Source organism: Equus caballus, chromosome 3, assembly GCF_041296265.1.
Source record: "Equus caballus isolate H_3958 breed thoroughbred chromosome 3, TB-T2T, whole genome shotgun sequence".
Taxonomy (NCBI): Eukaryota; Metazoa; Chordata; class Mammalia; order Perissodactyla; family Equidae; genus Equus; species Equus caballus.
Window position 1 is genome coordinate 120,705,600 of NC_091686.1, and position 20,704 is coordinate 120,726,303.

The 20,704-nt window shown below is 54.7% G+C and overlaps 1 protein-coding gene across 7 annotated transcripts in view; it reads left to right on the top strand.

Annotated features, from left to right (window-relative positions):
* The first annotated feature begins 12,994 nt into the window (after positions 1-12,994).
* Positions 12,995-20,704, top strand: part of TBC1D14 (TBC1 domain family member 14) — a 103,116-nt gene continuing 95,406 nt past the window's right edge. For 3 of the 7 annotated variants that reach the window (XR_011437249.1, XR_011437251.1, XM_023638404.2), the window contains exon 1: positions 13,398-13,582. The gene's annotated coding sequence lies outside the window, so the exon portion shown is untranslated. Of the gene's footprint in view, positions 13,139-13,390; positions 13,583-20,704 lie in introns of those variants that run through there. The other 4 variants (XR_011437250.1, XM_070262757.1, XM_001499966.7 and 1 more) reach the window with 3 other exon arrangements.

The window sequence follows — 20,704 nt, forward strand, 5'->3', positions numbered from 1 at the left end:
GGCCTGCTGAGTGATGAGTCCGTCTCCTCCTCCCCTCGATTACCTGAGTCTTGCCAAGAACACAGCATTTTTGTCCACAAGTGATAGAGCTTGTTCTGAAAAAAGTAACTGTGTACATATATCAACATGATCAGTGTTCATTGTAAAAAAGAAATCAATGTATTCCTTTTTTTTTTTTTTTTACAGCCTTTCTTTTTCTCTGTTTTTGGTGAGGAAGATTTGCCCTGAGCTAAAATCTGTTACCAATCTTCCTCTTTTTGCTTGAGGAAGATCGTCCCTGAGCTAACATCTATGCCAGTCTTCCTCTATTTCGTATGTGGGACGCCTGCCACAGCGTGGCTTGATGAGTGGTGTGTAGGGTCTGCACCCGGGATCCGAACCCATGAACCCGGGCCACCGAAGCGCAGTAACCACTACGCCACTGGGCCAGCCCTGAAATCAGTGTATTCTTAAAGAAGTGTAAAGGCAAACTCATCCATACTTCCATCAGCCTGAGATGGTAGCTTCTAACATTTGTGCAAAACACCTTCTAGACCTGCTCTTCTGTAACTTCAGAAAGAGGCTTTTACTCAGATGTCTTTTCCTGACAGATCTACATAATTTTTATAGCTGTGTTATTCCGTGATAAAGATTTAACAGCTTCCTCATTGGTCCACATTTGGAATGTTCCTTTTATCTGTATTCAGTGTTTTGAATGGCCTTTCTGTGGGCCCCTTAAACTCGTATCTCCTTGTGCAATCGCTCCTGAAGGGAACTGCCAACCTGTGAAGTGCCTGCTCCTGCATGTGGGGCTGTCGCCAGCATCACAGAGAACACAAGGGCCTGCAGGCCTGCGTTGGGAGGTGGACGTCTTCGCCGTCTGAGCGGATGCGCAGCTTCGGTTGTCTGAGGCAAGTGTCCTTCTCAGGTTAGCATTCGCCTTTCATCTGGGCAGAGCAGAGGGGCTTCTGGACAGCAGGATTTCGATTTTGTTTTATCCATTTTTTTCTTTATGGTTTCTGGGATGTATGGGCATGTTTTTAAATGCTGTCTCCACCTTAAGAGTACAAAAAACTCCCATGTTTTTCTAAAACCCATATACTTACGGAAAGTTAATCTTTGAAGTGTGTGTAACGTATACAAGGAGTGCGGCTTAAAGATTCAGCCTCGTGTCTTCCCAGCCATGCATCTCTGTTTGTCACACAGTCCTTCCCTGCCCTGATGTGAAGCGACATCTCTTAATGTGGAGTCCCGGGCCGCCTGCTCGCTGGCTTTGTGACCAGTGCTTGGAACAGTGCCTCCTGCCTAGTAAGCCCTCTTGAGTGTCGGCCTTTGACCAGTCGGTGGGCCTCACTGCGGGGTGATCTGGCTAATCCCTGCCTAGATCGTGTGAGCTGAGTCTTCCTTGTATGGCAGCAGTGCCCAGGTGGGCAGTGAGGCGGCACAGGCGCCTGCGGCGGGACTGGAGGGCGTTGTTACCACAGGGCGGGCCCCTGCGCAGGTGTGAGATCATTCAGCAGGCGGGCCGTGTGCCTGTGGTGGGTGCAGAGCATGCTTGGGTCCATCCAGTAGCCTTCCTGTCGGTTTCCCTCTTTGCCTAGATGTGTGCCTGGTGGCCCTGCTGACCATTTGCTCCACCTTTACCTGTGGTTCTTTAAGTACCGTCAGCATAATTGTTCCACACGTACCCACACCTGCAAGAGCAAGATGGGGGTGCCAAGCTAATGTTAAATGGGGTTGCTCTGTGCACGTTAGCTAGTCACCCGGAGATGGCGCTCTGGCCTGTTACTGTGCCCAGGAATTCTGACGTCACTCCTAAGTGCTTTTCGAACAACCAAGGGACCTGAAGGCCTCTCTCTATTTTTATTTATTTATTTTTTTGAGGAACATTAGCCCTGAGCTAACATCTGCCACCAATCCTCTTTTTGCTGAGGAAGACTGGCCCTGAGCTAACATCTGTGCCCATCTTCCTCTACTTTATATGTGGTACGCCTACCACAGCATGGCTTGCCACGCGGTGCCATGTCTGCACCTGGGGTTCGAACTGGTGAACCCCAGGCCACTGAAGCGGAATGTGCACACTTAACCACTGCACCACCAGGCTGGCCCTGAAGGCCTGTCTTTAAATGAAGTATCGGAAGTGCTCAGACTGCTGCTGTTGCAGTTGATGCTGCTGCTTCTGCCACCGCAGATGCCACTCGACACGCTCTGGGCACATGGGATAAGTGGCTGTGGTGGTGCCCGGGGAGGCCTGCGTCTGCGCAGCAGTCCAGGAACGGAAAGGAGGGCTGATCCCTGGTTTCTTTTGAAAGCAGGTGGGCGGGTGGCATGACAGGCTGGGTACTGTTTCGTGCACAGAGGCCAGGAAGTGATCTGCTTCGGAGCCCGCCGCTGGCCTTGCGTCACAGGGTGGGTAGTTGGTTAATAGCATTTTCAGGGACAGTTGCCTCACTTTACTGGACTAGCGACGACTCGTAATGACACCACCACCTAACATCTGGGTGGTGGTGGTATTGTCTGTGCCAGTAACAGTAACAGCTAACACTGGGAGCTCCCCAAGTGCCTAGTGTTCTGAGCATTATGTGGTGGTAACTGACAATGCTCTGGGGTGAGTATAATTGCCCCATTTTACAGATGAGAAACCTGAGGCACAGCCAGAAGTTCAGCACTTGCTAACATCTCATACCTGGTGAATGGTGGAGTCAGGATTCGAACCGGGCACCAGGACTGCAGCGCCCGTTTGACTCCCAAACCTCCATCTTGCCAAAATCCCACTAACAATAAAAAGGGTGTGTAGAGGGGGCTGTGCGTCAGCTGCTTCTGCCAAGCGATCTTTTTCTAATCCTTGTGAGTTACGTATTTGTAAGGATGTCACTCACAGGAGTCCAGACTGAGTCAGGAGTCCTGGGTGCGAATCCTGGCTCTGCCACCCCTGGCCGCTTGCTCTTGGGCAATTCGGTTCATCTCCACCTCGGTATCCTCAGGTATAAATGGAGATCATAACAGGACCTCTCGTAAGGGTCAGTTGTAAAGGAAAAATAGTACAGCCATACAGACACTAAGATGTGAAAGCAGTGACACGCAGTCCTGTCCACACACTGAGCATCGGAACCCTGTGCTCCCGTGTGGCAACTGGACGGGAAGAGAGCAGAGCCAGAAGAAGTTGCAACAGCCCAGTCCAGGAACTCAGAAGAAAATCACATCTTCTGCAGGCTGCCCCTCGCTTCCTTCCCTGCCCCCCCCGCCCCAGGTGGTAGCAAAGCCTGGTAACGCCCTCGCCTCTGGGTCAGGCCCTGCAGAGGCCTGCCCCACTGGGTGCTGACAGCGGGCATGTGGCTGGCTCAGTCCTACCCTCTCATTGTAAAGCGAGGTCACACTACCCCTCCTGGTGGAGGCTGGGGCAGAGGGCAGGGGCCAGGGGCAGCAGCAGAACCAAGTGTGCCATTGGAGCTGAGCCAAGGGGGCAGGCTCCTTGAGGTGGCAGGAGGGCTCTGGCTGTGACGAAGGGGCAGGCTGGGACCTGGCCACCCTTTGTCTTCTCAAGGGGCGGGCAGGAGGCCTGCTGCAGCTCAGTCAGGCACTGGGCCTGCCACTTCATGTCATAGTCCAGGGGACCATTCAGGCCCCCAGGGCTGGGGAGGCCTTTTTGGGGGGATGCAGGCCCTGGCTTCCCCGAGCCCGAGCCTGCAGTCACAGATGGGGATGACAGCGCTCAGCTTCCACCCTGTGGAGAGACTAGCAGAGGGCACACTGAATGTTGCCCTTGGCACCGTCCCACAGCCCTGTGCCCCTGGGTGTGCCTTGGAAGTGAGGGGCCAGGCCTGCCTGGAGCCTGGGCGCTCCTCCTGCCTTCTTGTTTCCCACCTGAGAAGGTGTGGAGTGAAGAGCCCCCCTCCAGCTATGTGACTGACTGAGTCGGTCACTCTCTTCCCAACTGGCATGGGGACACCGCCTGCTCCCTCCAGGGCCGGGCCAGGCCAGGCCAACTGGTGACAGGCAGGTAAAGCTTCCACTTCCTCACCCACACGGAGGACAAGCACCTTGCCTTCCTCTTCCTGCTCCTTTCCCTCTGCACATGTTTCTCTCTGTCCCCACGCACCCCCATGTCCTGGGGTGGGCCAAGGAGGCCAGGTCAGGCCCTCCCCACCCCCACCAGGAGCTCCTGCTTGGAGCCATGCCAGAGCATATCTACCACGTGCCCACCACCTCTGGCTCTTCCCCAGCAATCCAGCGGTGTCCATCACTGACACTCGCTTGGAGAGTCCAAGGGGCTTGCTTAGGAGCACCTGCCAGCAGTGGTAAGCTGGGCCTGCTGTTAGCTCATTGCTCCCAAGTCCAGGGCCCACCTTCATGCCACAGTGGCCTCCACTCCCCCACCACCCCTGCCCCTCCGCCTTCAGACATTCAGGCAGAGGAGGAGCCTCCACAGGAACCTGAACTGACTGCAGAACTGTGGGCTTGGAGTCCTCCGGGACTCAGAGTCCTACCGTGAGCCTGGCCTGGAAGCCACAGGCTAGGAACCCAAGGATGACCGCAGGGGCACCCAGTGCTGGCCGGGGAAGCTTGGAGGAGGAGGCAGTGGCCCAGCCTGGGGGCCAGCTTTATGGAGCTTTCACCCTTTGCTGAAGAGGAAGCAGCATTGAAAGAACCCTGGACTGTGCGCCATAAACCCCCGGCTCACAGAGGGCCTTGAGCAAGTCCTGGCCCCCTTCTGGCCTGACTCTCAGCTCCTCCCATCATGGGCCTGGGGACACCTGCTGGGTCTGCTCAGGACCCAGTTCCTGCTGGTCAAGAATGTCAGGCATGACCACAGCATCCTCCCACAAACTGCAAGCTGCAAGCCAGTGATAACAGGAGCAGCGCAGCAGCTGGGCCTGCTCCAGGCGGCCTCACACGCTGGAGGCTGGCCTGTGCTTGCTCCTCGGGCCTCACTCCAGCCCATAGTGATCACAGCCCTGGGAACTGCTCAGAGAGGTTAGGGACCCTGCCAGGTGACAGGCTCATAGTGGCAGACCCTGGCTCTTAGCTCCAGTGCACAGCCCCTCACACCTGCGCCCCTCTCGATGCCCTCCTTGAAAGTCTCAGTTTTGCTGGCCAGCCGGTCCTGCAGGCAGCCCTTCCCCTCCCCCCTCCCCCATCAGGCCCCACCAGGGAGGTGGGGGGAGCCTGGCCTCTTCCGTGTGGAGCAGGTGTTTATAGAATCTCAGGTGACCTTCGGGGCTCCTCAGTTCCCCAGACCCACTCCCCCATGCCTCCCCTTCCCGAGCTGGGGAGGAAGCGGGGAGACCTGGGCCTCTGTGTGACTTCCTCACACTGAACTCAGGTCCCCGGCTTGCAAATGCTTCTCCCAGGCTTAATGGCATCGCAAGTGGAAGGGCGTTATGTTACCTGGGTGAGCTGAATGAGGCTGGTGAGCAGTGGAGCATCATTGCCTGCTGCCCTTCTATGACTTGACCTTACCAAGTTGTCACCGTGGAAATGGGGACAGCAGGTTGGGGTCTTTTGGAGGCCAGGGTATCTTCATGTTGGCATCAAGCTGCTAATTAGGAAGAAAAAGAGGTCCCCTGGGCCTTGGTTGCAAATAGGGTTTGGAAACATTCATTCAATCAGCAAACATGTATCAACAGCCCACTATGTGCTAGGCCCTAAACCTGATGCTGGTAATAAATTATGTTTTTTCTAAATCAGTAAACCTCCCTCAGTCCTAGTTCTCTGGCAATAAAGATATCACAGTGTCCTCTCTCATCTCTCCCAGATAAACTTCAGAGGGCTCTCCAGCCTGCCTGCGCTATGACTGTTCTGAATTTTTCAGGACTTCAAAGGAAGTGGGTGAGACCCCTCCAAGCCTGGGCAGCCGTCTTCATCAGAAGGCTCCTCCTTATCTTGCTCCCAAATTGCCCTGCCTCGCAGCCCCTCAGCCCCGTCCCACTCCAGGACCTCGGGAGTTGGTAGGCTGCTGGTGCAGAGGGGAGCATGCAGGCCCAGCTCTGCTCCGACGGGCAACGTGGCTTCTCTAGGCAGGGCAGGGGGCAGAGGCACAGTCACCGACTTTACACACTCAAAGGGAGTGTGGCCCTTCCTGCGGAATGAGTCACACATTTCATCCAGAAGGGACATACGAGGATCTGTTTCTACCCCTTGACTGCAGGTTGGCCGTTGACAAGATGGTTTCCTTTCTGGCAGCTTCCTGCTGTCCCGCGTGGCTGCAGATAACAGAAAGCAGGGGAAACCAAAGCCGGGGCACAGCCTCCCTGAAACGGGAAGCCTGGACAGAGTGTGGAGTGGGGGCCTCCTCTCTCTCTTTCCAGGGCCAAGACCACCTCCCAGCCCTATGGAGAGAGGCTGCATGGGGCAGCATGATGAGCCCAGCATTGGGGCCAGACGGCCTGGCTCTTAATTAGTCCTGGCTCCCACTGTGGGGCCTTCGGCAAGCCATTCGCCCTCTCTGGGCCTCAGTTACCTCATCTGTAAAATTGGGAAGGTGAAAGTTACTTTCCAGAATTAAAAGGAATAACGTGTGGGGGCCGGCCCCCTGGCCAAGTGGTTAAGTTCACATGCTCCACTTCAGCGGCCCAGGGTTTCGCTGGTTCGGATCCTGGGTGCAGGCATGGCACTGTTCATCAGGCCACGGTGAGGCGGTGTCCTGCATGCCACAACTAGAAGGACCTATAACTAAAATATACAACTATGTACTGGGGGGATTTGGGGAGAAAAAAAGAAGGGAATAACACGCCTGCACATATGGGTGCTGGACGGGCTAATTCCCTTATTAGCGCCCACCGAAATCAACTGGCCAAGCCATACCAGAAGGTTAGTTTATCAGACTCTGATCTTTGGTGTCCCAGTTGGGTGTGACTAGGACGGGGGGAGGTCAGTGCTGTGGGAAAGATGAGAATAGAGAGATGGGAGGGCATTCGTGAATGCCTTGTTCGCCATGAACCCCTCTTGAAAGGATGTGGATTTCATCCTGGAAGCAGCAGGGAGCATGAAGGGGTATGAGCAGGGCCACCATGTGTGTCGTGGGTGAGCCATGGTCTCCAAGGTTGGATAGAGAGTTTAGAATCAGCAGACACACATCAGAGAATCTTCTAGAACTTTTGTAGCTTTTAAAACAAGCTCACCATGGCAATTCCTTCCTTCTCTATAGTTGAATGAGCTCAGTATACTCCTGTGAATGGAGCTCTGGGTGGTGACCATGCCCAGGCTTAGCCTGCAGATATTATTGAGCTATGGGGTCTTCCGAAAACCACTGCCCTCCTCTGATCTCAGTCTCCTCGTCTGGAGAAAGTTATTAGGTTATCTGTCCCACCTCCAGCTTGGCAGTGAGTTTGGTTATTCCATCCTGGATGGGAAAGCCCTTTGTAAACTGTACATGAGGAAGTATGAAAGTCATAATTGCATTATGCTAAAAAAAATAATAGGGCTCACATTCTGCAACCCTAATGGTTGGGTCTAAACGATGATCACGAATGGCTGCTAAGCCATCAGGTGATGGGCCCACAGCACCGGAACCACTGGTCCAAGAGGACGTCGATAAAAGTGGGAGGAGCCGTCCACTCCTCATGGGATGCATAGGAAGGACACTTGTGTGGATGCTGGGAGTGACACCTAGATGTGCCTCTACTGGTCCCTGCTCCCATCCCTCAGCTCAGCGCTTCCTAAGGGGCCCTTTTCAGAGGACATTGCCAAATGTCCCCCGGGGGAAAACTGCCCCTGGTTGGAACCTCTGCTTGAGATGAAACTGAGTTTATAGGAGATCCTGGAGACAGAGGACCTTGTCCAGCACCACCACAAGGATATAATCCGCCAAACCCATAATGCGGGAAATTCTACAGGACAAATGACCTGGCGTCATCAACAAACACATGGCCGAGGGAAAGCAAACCAAGGAAGCGGGAACTATTTGAGATCAAAAGAGACAGAAGAGGCAGTGTGTGGCCTTTGGAAACTGATTTGAACAAACCATAAGAAGTCATTTTTTAAAGATAATTGGAGTATTAGAATATATTGAGGAATTATTGTTAATTTTATTATGCTGGTGGTATTGTGATTATGCCTCAAAAAAAAGACTTCCTACTAGAGAGGTGCACAGAACAAGCTGAACTATTTTCATGTGATCTGCGATATCTGAGACACACTCTGAATGAATCCAGGAAAAATGAAAACAATGAGAATATGGGGAGGCGATAGGAAGAGCAGAATATTGACCAGTGTTGAGATGGGTACCTGGGGTTCATTACACCGTTCACTCTACTTTGCAAATATTTGAAATTTTCTACAATAAAAACGGTTCTAAGGATTTTTTTTAAAGGAAGATTAGCGCTGAGCTAACATTTGCTGCCAATCTTCTTTTTCGCTGAGGAAGACTGGCCCTGAGCTAACATCTGTGCCCATCTTGCTCTACTATATATGTGGGACACCTACCACAGCATAGCTTGACAAGCGGTGCCATGTCCGCACCCGGGATCCGAACCGGCGAACCCTGGGCTGCCGAAGCCGAACGTGCAAACTTAACTGCTGCGCCACTGGGCCGACCCCCTAAGGATTTTTAAAAAATAAGTTAGAAGTGGAAAGAGTGAGGTTTCGGTTAGCAGTGGAGCCTAATTCCAAGGAGTCTGGGTGGAATCCGAACGGAAGGTGGCAGCAGATGTGTGGGCCTCTGTCTCTGCCTGCACAGCCTGGGCCCCTAGGCCAGGCTCAGGGTGGAGGCAGAGACGGGACCTCTGCTGGTACCGCACTGCCTGGAAGCCCACACGCATTCTCCCAGGCCCACAGCAGCCCCAGCCTCTGCCCGGCATGGGCATGCAGGGCCACTCACCTAGAGGCGGAGGGTCAGCAGCCGCTCAGCCCTGTCCAGTTCACCATGAGCACTTTTAAGGAAGAGGAGCCGCCCCTTGACGGTGGAGTGTAAAATCAGCATCCATGCCCCTTTGCCCATGCCCAAGCCTTGCTGAGCTTTACTTACGGGCCGGCTGATGCGGTGGAGGTGAAGGAGCTTTCCCGCCCTTTCAGACCCTGGGCCTCCTCCTAGACTCCCGAGCTCCTGAGAAGCATCTATGGGCTCCACAGATCTGTGTAGGCCTCCTCTAGCCTCTGGAGTCTCATTTCCCTACGCCTGCCTGTATCCCTTCTTCATAGGTGCCTTCCTGCTGGCCTTTCTGAACTGTGTTTTCAAGGTGCCCAGCTATTCTCTGCACCGCAGAAAGGACAATCATTGCAAAATGCAAATCTGACTTCATCCCCTCATATCTACCCCCATCTCAGCTCCAGCCTTGCCAGTGGGTCCTTCCCCCTGTTGCTCCCACCCCCTCCACAGGGCCTTTGCACTTGCCATTTGTTCTGTTGGGATGCTCTTTCCTCCCCTCTTCCCCTGAATTATTCCCGTCAGCCTTCAGGTCTCAGCCTCGCTGACCATGCCAACCCTGCCCACCCCTACCCTCCCAGTATACGTTTGTAACATGGGTCACAGTTGCAGTATATCTAGTTTATGTGAATGTTTAATCAGTGTCTCCTTTTCCCACTAAAACCACAGCCTTCAGGAAGACTGGGACTCCGCCTGCACCTACTCACACCCAGCCCTGAGCACAGGCCCCTCACACAATGGGTGCTCCAGAAGAGCGTGGGAACGAAGGGTGAGCGTATTCTCCCTGCAGACCTGTCATCCTGTTCCCTTGCATCACCTTATTTTAGTAAAGATCTTCTATCTGATTATAAACATAAAATATAAAGATAAAGATAAAATAAGATTATTGTAGAAAAATGGAAAATTAACAAAACTATAGAGCACACATGGGAAAAACCTTTCACAGGCTATTTTATATGGACGTTTTTCAGAGTTAACGTCATCCTGTAGGCTCAATTTTGCACCCAGCCCTTTTCAGGTAAGTTCGCAGAGTAAATGCCTCCTCGTGCCGTGACGAAGTTCTAAAACCTCCCACCCAGAGCTGCTTCTGCCGGCGTGGGAGGCCCGTCGCGCAGCCGTGCCTTCGAATGGACAGTCCAGGTGTCTCCCTGTGGCGCTCCAGAACCACTAGCATTTACGCACAAACAAATGCCCTTCAAGAGCCTCTACTTCCTGCCACCAGGGCCACAGAACGGGTGGTTTTAGAGGTTCCCCGTTCCAAGGCACGCCCGCTGTGGGGGTCCTGGGCAGCAGAGGAAAAGGCGGGGTTCTTGTCCTGGCTCCGGTTTTCCCTCACTCTGTAAGCCTCTCCTCCCTGGGCCTCAGTTTCTCCATCTGGAGGATAAGGAGTTGGGCTGTGATGTTGGCTGTGTGATAAATCTAAATTAATAAAGCTCCAAACATTCTGCTCCCGTTCCCCCGTGCCGACGTAACCCCCAGGTTCCCAGAGTGATTCTCACCCACGTCATCGTTCCTTCGAGGAACACAGAGCTGTTGCTCCATGTAGACAGGCACCAGGCCTTGAGCTCCCTCTCCTCGGTTCCAGGCACAGGTCTGGTGCATGGCAGCCCCTGGGCCTGGCTAACCCCCGCTCAGGTGTGTCCAGAAACCTTCCGTCTCCCACTCAGTGTTCCCCATCCCTAGGAGGCTCACAGCACCTTCCAGCTCTGGAGTCGTGTGAGGATTAAATGAGTCAGAGTAAATGGCAGTGACGGGTACATGTGAAAAACTGGCTTTGTCTGTTTCTGGCGTATTTGCTTGGAGCCTCTCCAGCGATATAATGTAGAGAAAGTGTGTTGGTCAGGCCACCAAGGAGAGGAGAGGCCCCGCGACTCCTCAGATACCCCAGACAGGGACCTCTTCAGGCCTGACCTCTGAGCCTCTCTAAGCTTGCTGAGCAAGAGCAGGAATGCCCTTCCCAGGATGTCTGAGATCCACGGAAAACACTTCTGAGCCCACCATGTGCCAGCCCCGTCCCGGGCTCTGGGAACACCAGAGTGACTGACTGCCCACAATTCTTACCCTCATGGAGCCTCCATCTCGAGGGGCAGACAGATGTAGCATCTCAGAAATGCAGCCACATCCCCTTGCAAGGAAAATGGTTACCCGACTGGATGCAGAGTGTCAGAGCTGGCAGGACCCTCACAGATCCTTAAGCCCACCCCTCTCATTATCCAGAGGGGAAACGGGGGCCCAGAAAAGGAGATGGGGAAAAGCTGGAGGTCAGGTGGGGTAGGAGGTGGGCACAGGGCCCAGGCCAGAAGCCTCCTGCTCTGCCAAGCCCCCTTAGCGTCTCTTCTCGGGAGACTTGGGGATCTAGGCTCCAAACATGCATTTTGCCCCCAACTCTTCCCCAGCCCCTAAATGTGAGCTCCATAAATATCTTCTGAATGGGTGAGAGAGTTGTTTCCACACATAGCTGGGGGCCGGGAGGCAACTGAGGTTCTGAGAGGGCACCTGAGTGCACACGTCCTCGCAGCTAATCCCGTTTACTGTAATTTTAATTTTGGTAGACTTAAGTTGCAATGAGGATTTATCTAGAACACTTTTGGGTGCTGATGACAAGGGGTAAGAAACGGGTCAAAACACACTGAGGGGATAACTGACTGACTGACGGCCTCCAGGGAGGGGCTCTGGGCTGGGGGTGGGGTGGGTGGGAGCCAGATGGGGAGAGGGTGAAGAAAAGGAAGACAGAGGGCGCCAAATGCAAACCCGTGGAACTCGCCCTTTTTGGTTCTGGATTCAGAACAACGGTTCTTTGTCATGGTGGGGTTTGAAAACCTTAAGACTCAGAATGGGGGCTGGAAGGGATTTGGTGAGTCACAAGGAACAGTGTAAAAGGAGATTTATTAATCTGATGTAATAAATTGCTAATTAAGTCAGGACCGAAGCAAGTCAGTACTTTCCTGTTAGTGTTTTCTTAAAATAAGCTGGGAGGGCACTCCAGGATTGAAGGAGATCTGGTATTACTTTTCCTTAAAACCACCCAGAAATGTAAGCATTTATAAAGCTTCTCCTATGCACCATGCTCTGTGAGGGGTGTTAATGTATTCTATCAAGAGACTGCTTTTTTGAAGTTCTCGCCCCTCCTGCCATCATAACTAAAAACTGCTAAGAGTTTTCAGAGCTATGAGACAGGAGAAACAGTCAGGGGTTCTTTGGCCCAACCCCAACAACAACCACAGCCCAGACAAATTAATCTTGCATGCATGCTTCCAGATGCTTTCTGTGATGGAGAGGGTACCCTTCCTGGCCCTGGCCACTCTGCTATCAAGTCCCCTCAGAGTCAGCTGGTCTGGCTCTCTGAGGTTTCCTCTCTGGTAATTCTGCCTGTGACAGACCTTGGGGCTCCTGATCTGTAGGAGCCAAGTCTACTGTAGAATGGAGGCCTTCGCTGGAGTCTTTCTGCTTGCCTTGATGTCCCCAGAATATAATAATTCCACGAATATTTAAGTGCCTACTATTTGCCAGGCCCAGGGAACACAGCAGTAAACATGATAAGGCGAGTTTGGCTCAGGGAGCCTACATTCTTGAAGGGAGATGAAAGAGGGTCAATTACCAGCTAACAAGAGCTTTCTTAAGAATTCAGGGCCTTGCAAGGTCTTGGAAGGCGGTCTGGGGCGGGGTATTTGGCTTCTGACCTCTCTCAGCTACTGACCTGTCCTAGGACCTTGGGCACAAGATTTCATCTCCTACTCTGTACAACGGCTTTGATCACAGACCCTGTCTCCGCAATGTTGACGTCAAATAATGCACATAAACGCTAGGCCAGCAGTTCCCAAACCTGTCTGCACAGCTTCCGAAACAAGCTGGCATATATCTCACCTGCAGAGACTATGATTTAATTGGCCTGGGGCGTGGCCGGGGCTTTGTAACTTTCTAAGATCCCCAGGCGATACTAAAGTGCACAAAAGGTCGGGAACTACACCGCTAGAAACTGTGTAAGAGCTCAAGAAAAGAGAGCTACCAGAAAAGACCGTTTTTACAGATTAAAAGATTAGGGCTGGCCGGGAGGATGCCAAAGAGAAGTTCCCGAGGCCTCACGTCCCGGGCCGAGCTCGGGGCTCGCCCACACCGACCTCCGCCTGCCCCCCGGTGGAGGCCGGGCCCTTCTTCCTCCGCACACCTGCCCGGGCACGGGCGCTCATCGATGCGCTCCGCCGCTCGGCTCCCCACGCCTGGTCCCGGCCCGCTCGTGCCCCTTCCCCCTCCCAGCCGCTTCCCACTTCCAAGATGGCCGCGGGTGGAGCCGACCAGGTAAGGAGGCCCCTGGAGGGTGTCCACGGGGGCTCTGCGGGCACGAAGAGCCCCTCAGACCTCCTCTCGCGGCTCTGCTTGGCCTTTGGGAGAGAAAAGGGCCGGCGACGCCGCTCCGGGGCCCGCGGCGGGAGGCTAGGCCGGCCAGGGGAGTGGCGGTGGGGCGAGCGCCGAGCTCGAGGAGCGGCTGCGGTGCGGCGGGGGACGGCAGCCCGGGCGGAAGAGCGGCCGGGGCGGGTAGGGGGCGGGGCGCGGGGCGGGGCGTGGGCGGGGCGGGGCGAGGGCGCGCGCCGCTGTTGGCCGCAGGCTGCTCGCGCGCACCTGCCGGCCCTGTCCGCCACCTGCTGCGTGCCAGGCGTCCTCGCCGCGCGAGTTGCGGGTCCGGCGGCGCCTGGGCTGCGGGCCCGCGGGCCCCGGGATGGCGTCGGAGCCGCGCTGACTCGGGTACTGAGGGCCTCCGGCGGGGGCTGGGCCGCGAGGCAGGGAGGCGGCCGGGGCGCGGGCTGCTGCCACCTGCTGCCGCGTCGGCCGGAGCAGGGAGGCGGCCTGGGGCGGGGCGGGGCAGCCGCGCGGGTGCGGGTCCTGACTGGGCGCCCCTCGCCGCGCGGCCGCCGCTTTCACCCGCGCCCGGGGAACGCGAGGGGGCCGGGGAGCGTCGCGGGGCTCGGGCGGCACTCGGCTCGTGCGCTCCGCGGAGGGACGCTCCCTGACACGCTCCTTTTCCGGAACTTGACGAAAAGTTTTCCCCCTCAGACGCGCGGGGCTCTTAGGCCCGGAAAGGACCCCCGCTCGGCGCCGGAGCCGCACCCCGGCCCCGCCACCTCGGAGACCCCGACCTCCGGGACCCCCTCCACCTCGGGCCCCCGACTCCCAGGAGCCTCTCCACCGCGGAGTCCCCCATCCCCAGGCCCCCCCCCCCCACCTCGGAGCCCCGGGGCCCCGGGACCTCCTCCACCTCGGAGCCCCGATCCGCGGGATCCCCTCCACCTCGGAGCTCCCGAATCCCGGGATCCCACCACCTCGGAGCCCCGATCCGCGGGATCTCCTCCACCTCGGAGCCCCCGAACCCCGGGATCCCACCACCTCGGAGCCCCCATCCCCGGGACGCCTTCCACCTCGGAGCCCCCTATCCCCGGGATCCCACCACCTCCGAGCCCCCATCCCCGGGATGCCCTCCACCTCGGAGCCCCCGATCCCCGAGATCCTCTTCACCTCGGAGCCCCCAATCCGAGGGACTCTGTCCACCTCGGAGCCCCTGACCTCCGGGACTCCCTCCACCTCGGGCCCCCGACCCCCTGAACCCCCTTCACCGCGGAACCCCCTATCCCCGGGACGCCCTCCTCCTCGGAGCCCCCGAACCCCGGGACCCCCACCACCTCGGAGCCCCCGAACCCCCGGACACCCTCCACCTCGAGCCCTGACCCCAGAGGTTCTCTCCACCAAGCGGCCCCGGACTTGGCCACCTCAGAGTCCTTGACTCACGGAACCCTCTCCACCTCAGAGCCTCCTCCACAGTGGAGCCTCCTAACCCCCAGGAGCCCTGGACCTGCAGGGACTCCCTCCAGCTCGAGGTCCCCGACCCCCAGGACCCCTCCATTTCGGAGTCCTGACCGATGGGAACTGCTCCACCCTGGAGCCTTCCCCACGTTGGAGCCTCTGACCCCTGTGATCCCCACTACCTTGAGGGTCCTCCACTTTGGAGCTCCCAATCCTCTTCCCTCTCAGAGTCCGTTTCCCTGGGTTGCAGACCTGGCTCCTCCGATCCCCTGGGCCAAGGATTCCCGTTTGCCTCAGAGACCTCCATTCCTGGGCAACAGACCCCCTCTGCTTCAGAGACCCCGGCCTGGGGGTCCTTCCCACTGAGGGGCTGAGAGGCCGGAGCATGTGTGAGAGAGAGAGTGATTGTGTTTGGTGGTGGTGGGGCCCTCCCAGGTGGCCCTGGCTGGGCAGGGAGCTGCCACGAGGAAGAAGGAAGGAATGGCGGGTGGCTCAAAGCTGTAGGGGTGAGGCTGTGATGAGGAAGGCGCATCAGGAAGCCAGAGGGCTGGCCTGCAGAGTCCAGACCAAGGAGCGGCCGAGGGCGTTGTAATGGCCGGCTCCTTGCCTGACCACTGAGTCCATTTCTGCCTTCAAGTTGCACAGGGCACACTTTTCTCCAGTAGAATTGGAAGCCTAGCTTTGGAAGGGTCTTTGCGCCAGAGGCTCCTGGGCGTGGACTTGTTTTATTTACTGAGGCTCGCTGACGGGGTGGTGTCTTGGGGCTGGCGTCTGCAGGATGTTAGCATCTCCTTGTCGTCTGGCTGCCTTCATGGAGGATGGGTTGCTGCCGCACACTGGCAGGTGCTTTGCAAGGACCCGGCTAGTCCTTACAGCAATCCCGGAACATTTCCTCTTGCCCAGTTTATCTGGGCACTACCAAGCCGTGTTTCAAGTTTGGGTATGACTTCTTCCCAACTTCCTCTCACCCCCTGCCTCACCTGTTTCCCTCTCCTCCCTCCTCACCTCCAAGGCTGTCTTCGTTGTCGTGTATGTTTAACCCCTTGAGATTGTGGGCTCCATCTGATCTCCAGCCCTAATGAGAACCTGGCATGTACTTTGGGCTCAGAGTTTCTGAGTGAATACATCCTTTGGGAAGCATTAAGGGAGGTAAAGTCTCTGGCTCACAGTCACCCAGCTGGAGAGAGGCAGGTCACTGGGCCAGGCTCTGCCCACCTTAGTGTCCTCCACGGTCCAGCAAGTCCTGGCATGTCCCCATTCAGCACTTTGCTTTGTGCTGAGCTGGGCTTGCTTGGTGCTGGAAGCTGTTTTCACAGTCTGCCCCCAGCCCACCCTCTCAGGTTAGCATCGGTGCTGCCTCACCTGGCTTCTGATCCCCTGCAATTCCCCTCCACCCCTCCACCTCTCCATCCTTCCAGCCCACTGCCCTTCTCCCCTCTGTCCAGTGGGTGAGTTCCCAGCCTTCACCCTCCACTTCCCCTCGCTTGTGCTCTGTTGAAGGCTATGTAACAGTTAGGACACAGCTTATCAGAGCAACTTGTTTTAGAATCTGTCCTCCCTATTGATCAGAGCTTCTGACCATCCTGTCCCCAGCCTCAGCACAGGGGCTGCCTGCCCAGCATGCTGTGGGTGCTGTGGAGCTTTGAGAACTTGGAGAAGATTTGTCGTCAAAATAGACATTTATACATAGTGTGTAGAAGAGGATTTTAGGAAAATGACTATGCATTGTCTGATAATGTTTGTTTTAGGGCGTATGTAAAGTTTCTAGGTCCTGGGTTGGTTAGAATTCTAGATTGGCAAGCTGGAAGGAACTCAGGTAGATCAGCTGGGCTAATCACCTCATTCTACAGGTGGGGAAGTTGAGGCCCAGCCCTCAGTGCCACAGAGCAGGTGTGAGGAGAGATACTAGTGACAGAAGGGTGTAGGTGAGGCTGTGCAGAAACAGGCTGGCTGTGTCTGGGCTTGCTTATGCAAATGAGTTGCTAAAATAGTGGGCCTGAGCTGGCTGGCCCTAGCTGGTGCCCAGGAAAGGGTAACACCAGCCAGCATCTTCTAAGGCTTAACTCCTGCCAGGCACCATTCTAAAGGCTTTATGAGGGTTCCTCCCCTAATCTCGTCAGCTGCCTAGTGACAGAAGGTCTATTATCGTCCCCATTTTTGACATGGAAATTTAGGCAGAGGGAGGTTAAGAAATTCTTCTGAAGTCACACAAGCGGAGGAGCTGGGATTTGAACCAGGCAGGTTACCTCCAGAGCCTTCATTATTTTTTCCCCCTGTGTATTTTATTTTTAACACTTTTCTCTTGAAGTATAACATACATACAGAGAAGTGTAAAAATTGTTGTGTTTAGTTTATTGATTATCACAAAGTGTACGGTCTGTATTAAGCATTCCAGCAAGCCATGTCTGGGCTTCGATTCAGACCTGGTTTGAATCCAGTTTCTGTTGCTCTGTGACCTTGGGTGAGTTACTCAGTCTCTCTGAATCTCACAGTTTCTTCAGTGTACTTGGGAGGGTTGTGGTGATTAGAGCGTGTAATAGCACCCAGCATTTTTGGTGCACAGTAAATGTTCAGTAAATGGTTTCTCTTAATAATTAAGATTGTAAATTGTGTTGGCTTTCTTAAGTGATTGGAATGTCTTCCTAACCTGTTGCCTGCCTCTCAAGTCACTTTACAGGTGCTTATAATGATTGTTTCTGGTAAATCACTTTATGTAGCTGAAACATTTTGGGGTAGTGGGGAACCCTGCTGGCTGAGCTGGCCGGCCCTATCTGGTGCCTCCCCACCACCCAGCCTTGCATGGGAAGTCCTTAATTTAGAGTGTCCTGTCTGTGCCTTTTAAACATAACCTCCTTTGGGCAGTGCAAGTTAAATGTCTGTTCCTTAGGGTTGTGAAGGAGCCTTTGGGGACCCTCAACAGTTTAACCCCATTCACCCTCCAGAGGAATATATTGAGCTTCTAAGAAATTCTTCTTTTGGATTATTTTTATCCGAAAGAATAACCCATTTAAAACCAAACTACTTTTATAGTTGAATTTTCCATTCTATATAACAAAAATTAACCCATTACTTTAGTCCACTTGTGCAGCAGTGGAAAGAGTAAGCTCTGTAGAGTCAGATCCGGGTCAGCCCTAGCACAACTGCTTTTTTTGTTTTGTTTTTGAGGAAGATTAGCCCTGAGCTAACTGCTGCCAAACCTCCTCTTTTTGCTGAGGAAGGCTGGCCCTGAGCTAACACCCGTGCCCATCTTCCTCTACTTTATATGTGGGACGCCTGCCACAGCATGGCGTGCCAAGCAGTGCCATGTCCGCACCTGGGATCTGAACTGGCGAACCCCGGGCCCCTGAGGTGGAATGTGCACCCCTAACCACTGCAGCACCAGGCCGGCCCCTGCTATTTTGTACACGTCTTTCATCCTCAGTCTTCTCGTCTGTGACATGGTAGTGATGGTACCCTGAGCTCTTGGGGCCATTGGGGAGGTTATGCAGATGGTGGGGTGTGAACATGGAACACAGTGCCCAACATGTAATGCACACTTGGTGAGCGGGAGTGGCTGCTCACGTTAATTGTTAATGCTGAGGCACTTGAGATCCAGAATGTCCTGTGCCTTTCTTTCCAAGGTCTTTTCCGCCTAAGCCAGGACTTGAGTTAAAAAGAGAAAGAAACTCACAGTGGTTGGTGCTTGTGGAGCCTTCTGCCGAGCAGGCGAATTCACATGAGAGGTGTTACATACACAGTGGGTTCTCCTTGGTGTGAGAACCTCATTTCAGAGACTCGACTGGCCTGTTTCTCCTGAGCAGTTTTGTTCTCTAGGGTTGAGGTAAAGGCCTGGTGGAGCCGCCGCTCCTGTGGGGAGGCTGGTAGTCCCACCAGAATCCTCACCAGGAAACCTGAAGGACCCTCGGAGGCCTTGTGGAGAATGAGTGGATGTTGGAGAGAGAAGACTCAGGTGGGGCCCTGCCTGCAAATCTTGGGCAGGTCCCTGCATCCGGCTCAGCCCAGAATTGTTCCCGTCTGTGACGTGGTAGGATGCAGTCTGCTCCTTCACAGGGGGGCTGAGGGTTAGAGGGGTGCTGGGTGTCTGCATTCGGGCTGTGTAAGCAGCAAAGCTTACCAAGAGGCCGTGGAGTCACAGACTTGGGGTCGAGCTCCAGCTGCTGCCACATAAAAGTGGAGCCCTTTGGTGAGCCACGTGCCTCAGTTTCCTCCTCTTTGCACTGGGGTTAATTCCTAGCATACAGGGCTGTTGAGGGCTGTAAAACAGAGTGGTGTATGAAGTGCTTAGAATAGTTGCCTGGTACTCATTAAATTGTAGTTCCCTGGGGATGGTCTGGTGTCAGGTGTTGCAGACCTGGTTCTGCCCTCTTGAAACTTGGCTCTGTGACAGATGTGCCATGGCTGATAGAAATGAGCTGTGAACACTTGACTCGTCAGAGTAAGGATACAGAAATCATGGAGAGTTGGGTTGATGGATGCTGGACGTTGAAGGTGAGGGCACCCTCCTTGGAGGATCAGGGACAGCAGGGATGTCCCCCGTGCTATCGAGAGTGTGAGGAGGCAGCTCTCCTCTGCAGTGTCCAGAGAGGAGCTGGGACAAGGAGGGCTGCGTGTGGCACATGCCCCACGGATGGGGAAGGAGCCACAGGAAGAGGGGTGCTGGAGGATGTCCGCGTGGGTGGGCAGCATTGTTTCTCCCTGAAGCCACCAGAGAGTGAATTTTCTTCCCTGGGGACATAACTAAGTCATGTGGTTTTGGTTTCATAAACTGTTTCATTTATTTATGAAGACTTAGTCAAGACCCTAGTCCCATTACTTTTTAGGGAGGAGAGAACTAAACTGTTGCTTCAAGATGGAATTGTTTTCCAAAGCCTTGTTCGGAGTCACTGGCAGAGCTGCTGTCTGCTTCCTGACTTGTATTAAACTAACGATGTGGCTCCTGTGGAGGGAAGGTTTTCGAATCTCTCAGGGCATTTGTCCTCTTTCTTCCTGTAGAACTCAGTTTTGTGACAGGTAAATAAAAGTCAGATGGTCTTGCTGCCTGGGATAAAAACAGTCTTCCTCTTATCCGTACCTGATGTCTTGTCCGTATGTCTTTCACTCGTCTGGGAGGCGATGGCTAGTAACTAAACTTGGATTGAGCGCCTCCCATGTCTGCTGCCGGGCTGTGGCTGCAGGACGCTCACAGCCTGAGGATGCACACAGCCATGGCCGCTGCTGCAGGGGTTGTGGTGGACTTTGGGAAACAACTGTAGAGGGCAGGATTTTGTTTTACTTTCCTGAACCCATCGATTGTTGACAGCGTACCTTGCTGTCTAGTCTAGTAGCTGATACGATGCACAGGGTGGTCATGGCTTACCTGCTGTGTCTGTTGTCTGCACATGCTGCGGGAACTCAATGGGGGGGATTCTCCCTCCTCTTGTTACCTCCACTGCTCACCTTGTTCTTGGAACAGAACTCAGCTCTCGGCAGATGTTTCTTGGATGGGCTGTCCCTGAAACGTGCCTATTTAGAACTTTGTTGTTAGTAATGATTAATTCAGCAAATAGACTTTTAAATCCTTAATCCATGCCAGGCATTTGGCCAGGCAGTAGATCCTGACATTATTAGCACTATGTCTGCCTAAAGCTTAGAAGCCTGGGCACAGAGACATGGGGACAGCTGTAAATAGAGTTGTTTTAGGAGGGGTGTGGCCAAAAGGAGCCTAGGAGGAAGGAGGACCAGTAGCTTTCTGGGAGAGATGGGGGAGGTTTCTCCGAGGAAGTGGCCTTGGAAGTGTGCTGTCTCCTTGTTGCACAGGCTGCCGGCTCCCTAGGGACGCTGGTAGCCGGGCTGGGGAGAGCACCCCAGGCAGTGGTGCAGTCTGCTTGGGTGCTGCCAAAGGTGAGGGTGACAGGGACACACTGGAGAGACCGTCTGTGCCAGCTCGGGGAATTTAGGCTTATCTCTCTTTAAAAACCGTGTGACTTGGAGGCAGGCCATTGGCAGCTGGCCTCCTGGCGGGCTTCTGAAGTCCCCCCTGCAGTCTGGCCCCAAAGCATGCACTTTGTGCAGCCTCCCCCTTCAGGGCAC